Here is a 5753-nt window from a genome sequence, read left to right on the forward strand (position 1 = left end):
GCTTTTCATCCTCCGCTGTCCAGTTACTTGATTATCAGATGGAAAGGTGATAGGATCTGAAAGATACTGAAAGGAATATTGAAATCAGCAAAGATGATATAGTGGTAACGCATTCGCTTGGTTACAAGAAACAGCTTCGACGCCCAACTTTAACACATCTTAAGTGTAGCATTGGTAGACCATTTGTATACCTTTACTGACTGTGAAACAGTTTGTTTGACAGGCAAGAAAGTAATGTCAGGTGGCAATGTAATACAGTTTCAGTGGGAGGAAAGGGAGGGTCAGCCGTTAGGATGGAATTCGCAACGATGGTAAATGTCCCTTTGTTACTTACCTTTGAGATTGTTTACTTATGATTTTTAGCAAAGTATAACAGAACATAAGCAGTATATTAACGTACATTGCACATATTCTAAACAGATGTTACGTTTATCTCTTGCCTACTCTCTCTATTCACATTTTATAGATTTTTTTATTTTTAATAAATCATGCAGTACGGGCGAATGCTTATCAGTATAACTTACATTAAAAATACTTAGTCTTCTCCGTAAACAAGATATGATGCGAACATGGAGATTCTGTTTAGGTATAGTTTTAGGATGTTAGCTTTTAACAAGCTAACAAATGATTGCCATTTTTTGCGAGAGCTGCTGAAGCTAAAATGCATTCCCTTTAGGACAATTTTCAAAACATGCTTTTTTTTCTGTAAATTGGCCAATGCCCCAAAGCTTAAAGTAAACATAAAAGTTGATGTTTTGTACACATTTTATATCTTTCACTGTCAACCGTCTTATGTATTAGTCCGATAAGCATTGTCATGGGTGCTATGTTCTGTTTATTGATTTCCTAAACCCTTATTTGTACACACTGTAAACAGATCTGTTTATTATGAACATTAAACACAAATACTTAGTGACATTTCTTGCATAAGAATATATACTATTACAGTTGGTCAAAATGCCGGAAAAAGTATTTTTATGGAGTGCCCCTCGTTGTATTTCAACAGCATTTCAAAGGTCAATGATGGAAATCCAAAACTCAAAGGTCTTTTTTGAACCATACGCAGCGAGTTATTATTACGGTCCAGAACGACAAAGCTACAGATACATATCTATTCCGGTGGATCCAAAAGTTTCGTATCAGGAAAGGTTTGAAATGCTGACTAAAAAGTACGAAGGTATGCAGGTCGTCTTTTCAAAGGACTTAGCTTACACTATCGAAAATCATTTTGAAGAACTGCTGAGGACTGAATTACAGGAATTTTAACACACCTTTTTAATCCGAAATCCTAGAAAATCAGTTATCAGCCTCTATAGAGCGTCACTTGATCCACTAATTTTAAATTGGGATTTATTTGATCCTGTCGAAGCTGGATTCAAGCAACTGTATGATTTGTATCAGTTCATTAAAATTCACTTAGACCATCAACCGGTGGTTATTGATGCCGATGATTTGTTGGTTAACCCGGCTGGTACAATGAATGGTAATTTTTGAGCTTTTAACTTATTTTACCTTCCGTACTTAGACTGATTAAAATCGGCATGTTATTTACAAAACCTTCAAACCCTAATATCTTTGCAACCGTTTATCAAAAGTACATGATCCTATACCTTTTCTTGATCAGTGCTTCAAGATCTATACGATAAAGGCAACAGGCATACAAATTTCTGAAAAAAACTTTATTGTGTTCTGACAGGTCTCTGCTGACCTCAGGAAACTTGAAATGACGGTTGTTTTTCTCTGTTATCCTGCCTAAGTGGATTTTTCACGGGCCTTATCGACTAGTATCTATATAATTCCAGACATGCTAAGAATATAATAAAGAAAAAGGAGGATAGTATTTCTCAAGAAAGTTAAGAACATTTTTTGTAAGAATTTAAATACTTTAAACAATGGGTCAGAAGTTCAGAATATTCTAAGAATATGTCTAACCTTGATTGTTTGTTCTAAATATAAAAACTTTTTTGTAAGACTATACTGTAAATAATGGGTGAGAATATCCCAGGACAATGTTTAAGCTTGATTGTTTGTTTTAATATTAAAGTATGTATGATGCACAAATTTCATTAGAAGTTTACTTTTTTATTCCCTATATACCTCACAAACTGAACCTTTTTCTCTCCAAAGCAATGGGCAAGTACACCAGTGAAAGTTAAGAACATGAAGGCTGAAACGGAAAAAAACACTGTTCTTATAAAATACAGCGGAGACAGAGAAGAATTTATATAAAATGTAAAAAGTAATTTTTCCGTTGTTACTGTTTTTAACGCTACGAAGTGGTTGATGTCGTTATAATAAACCTTAATGTAAACAAAGTTAAATCAATGTTAGCATCTGTTACGTTACCGTTTGAAATATATTTGATTCTTAAATTCGAAAACGCTGCATTGTTATCATGCATGGCACGTTTGCGCATTGGGAGGGTTGCTGTATGCAATAGACTAAATAGCTAATTTGGTATGATGCATTAGAAACTGTACGTTGTGGCAATTTTGCAATAACCTTTTTTGTGTGAATTAACGATTTATTCTAATCTCTGATATACTATTTTCCCTCGTGTACTTCTGGCATGGCAAAGCAAGTATATAGTTTTAGCAGATTTAGCTTTTTACATAACCGTTGTTAGACACCTTCGATTGTGTTAGACTTTTTCCATTTTTATTTTATTTTATTTTTATTTTAATGTTGGACCTGCTTACATTTTTAAACGTTCTGTATAATGCAGATTGTAAGCAACCTCAATCCCAGGGCTTTTTTTCTCTTTTATTTTTATTTTTTTATTGCTGCACATGCTTATTTTTTGGATGTTTTGTTTCAGCGGTTATGCAAATTGCGACTTTTAAAAATTCAATTACTGTGTTCTACGTTTTTATTTGGCACCCATCATATGGACTCGATGAGAGATTCAGTGGATTCTTCCACGGGACTTCGGCTAGTAACTATATCAATACAATAATAACTGCCTTGTCTATCTATACCAAAAAGATCGCCCGAGGTCAAAACTATAGATCGAGCTTGCTAGGTCGATACGCTGATTTGATTCAAGATTTTAAATATACTGCAACTTAATTTTTTAGTTTGTATGATGTAGATATGTCTTTGTATACATTTACACCTACCATTATCGTTGTTACATGTTTAAAAATTGTAACGTGCTGTATAAAGCCTGTCGTTGGGGATTTCTTGTATAAACCTATTGAAAACAGCTATCAGTTAATAATAAAAAGTATTTCAAAAAATGTTTTACTTCGTGTTGCTCTAACTAACTAGCTATCTACATTTTTGTACACAAACACGCAAATTAAATTTTGTCAAAGCTTGGAGCATTCTCTGTACTATTTACATTGGTGAAGTATGCCCTTCAAAATTTGATTAGAAATTTATGATCGTGTCTTGAAGTGCCGGCAGAAATGAGTGTCCCTCAGTCAGTTGTTTGTGTTTTCTCAGATATTTTGCGACTAGGACAAGTAACTTCGTTTCATACCACCCAACTGTGTTACTTGAGGGTTTTCTATGTCTATGACATGGTTTTAGTTGTTTTTTCTGAATTACCGACCCAGGTTTATAATACCAACACGGGTCTGTTAAAAGACGCAAACGTAAAATATTCTCTATGTATCACCAAAGGAATAAAACCTTTCCACCCAAATCAGATGCTTTTGGTATAATGGATGTATAATTACAATCATATTCATCGTTGTTTCGTTTAATCAGAGAAACAACGTGAGAGATGTGTTTAGGAGTGATTTCAGCTGTTAACGTCGAAATTAAATATACGAAATGATTAAAATTAATAAGCATAAATTTTATCAGTACAAAATCTTTCGTGATTTACGTACCAAAATTACTATAACAAAGTTAAAAACTTTTCACCTTAACAAAACTTTAAAAAAATTAAGTAAACTTAAAGAACTAAAGATAATCAATAGCAAAATGCAGTACAGGAGAAACATTGATAACAGTTGTGTATTTTATAAGTAGCCGAAGTTTCATGCCTGTATAAATTTTTTTATTATGATATAAAAAAATTGCACCATGTTATTATATCTCCAACAGAATGTCAACTTGATATATTTTTAAATTGTCAAAACCAGTCATCGTCACATTCAAGATTCAAGTTAGGCGTTACATTTTTAACCAACTTTACGTATGCACTTTTTGATATAGCTGTACTTCGCGAGAAAATTCTGCACTAGATGCTCGGCAATATTATTCATTCGTGCAAAAAATTACTTTTCTTTAATGAGCAGCATTTCAAGCTCCATAAGAAGAAACGGATAAACAAATATCTAAAAAAAGATATTTGTATATTGAGCGGTAATTGCTCACGTCATCAAAACCGAAATTATAATTATTTTCCATTGGTCTTCTTCCTAAGACAATTTTTCGAAGGGCAACTAGTCTATATAAATAGCTGAATTTATCTGTAACGACAATGTGATGTAATTTGATGTCAAAAGTGAGGAATTCCAAAACAATAACAAAACAACAGTAAGAGAGACACAAAAGACAGAACAAAAAGTAAAAAATCGATACATATGTCTACTTAACAGTGAAAGCACAAAGTTAATATACAGGTACAGCACGCAAAAATTGAAATGGGGTAGCCAACCCTGCAAAAAACAAAATTTTATGCACTGGCAAAAAAAAAACATTTATTTGCTAGCTCTATTAAGGATGATGCTTAATTTACAGTATTTGTAGCTAAGCTTCTTTACGTATCAGAAGAAAAATAATCTAGCTTGCTGTATAAATAATGTATAATGTGACTTTGGTTTACGACTTCAGTTATAATCTATTTTTAGCCTATTGCAAAGCGACGAATCTGCCTTTTAGTGAAGATATATTGCATTGGGAGCCTGGAATAATTCCAACGTCGTACAAATTTACTGGTTGGCATTCCAGAATGGCAAACAGTACTGGCTTCATCAAGCACACCGCTGAACAACTTCAAAACTTCGAACGCTTAGATGACTTTCCGATTAAAGTACAAACGTGCGTAAGAGACAGTCAGATATACTATGAATACTTCAAACAGCAAAAAATTTTCCCTAATAATAATAATTAATCTAATTTAATGCGGAAAATTTCGACTTTTTACTTTTTGTATTCAACCTTTTTCACTTCTAGTCGATAGGTGCAAAGCTAGCACTATTTTCTAACACCAAAATCGTTTGATTTCAATACTCTTGGTAAGCTTAGAGTTTATAAAATACTAATTTCAACACCGGATTTTAAACAATATAATACCGAGGGATGGGGATTCCGAACAACCCCTTCAAATCGAATGAAACGTGACAGCTACTTAACATATTTAAAACATTTCCACTGTCATTCCCATTGATGAAATAATGTTGTGTTGTACGGCTGATCGTAACTGAAGTTATTATATGTTTCCAATCACATGGAGATTTTTAGGGGTAGTTTCCAGTAATTGCTGACATTTCAGGTTCTAAGAGGTATTGGACCTAAATAATCTAATTGACGAGTTATTGACTCCTGAAAAGAGTAGAGTAAAATAAAAAAATCTAAATATTTAGCAGAAAATAGGAACAAAAAATTAATATAAATCAATAAACACTTTTTCTTACTTCTTTTTAATAAAGATTAATTTATTTATATATGGCTCGAAAACAATTTTTACTTGATACACCCCTACGTTTTATGCTTAACGGTACAAGCATTTATGAGTATGGAGACAAAAGTATTAAGTATTAATTTTCTGGACATATTGATGTTTTAAACGAAAAAAA

General features: G+C 32.7%; 1 pseudogene; it reads left to right on the plus strand.

Moving 5' to 3' along the window:
• The first annotated feature begins 372 nt into the window (after positions 1 to 372).
• On the plus strand, positions 373 to 5069 carry LOC130636325 (uncharacterized; annotated as a pseudogene).
• The last annotated feature ends 684 nt before the right edge of the window (positions 5070 to 5753 follow it).

Source organism: Hydractinia symbiolongicarpus, chromosome 3, assembly GCF_029227915.1.
Source record: "Hydractinia symbiolongicarpus strain clone_291-10 chromosome 3, HSymV2.1, whole genome shotgun sequence".
Lineage (NCBI taxonomy): Eukaryota > Metazoa > Cnidaria > Hydrozoa > Anthoathecata > Hydractiniidae > Hydractinia > Hydractinia symbiolongicarpus.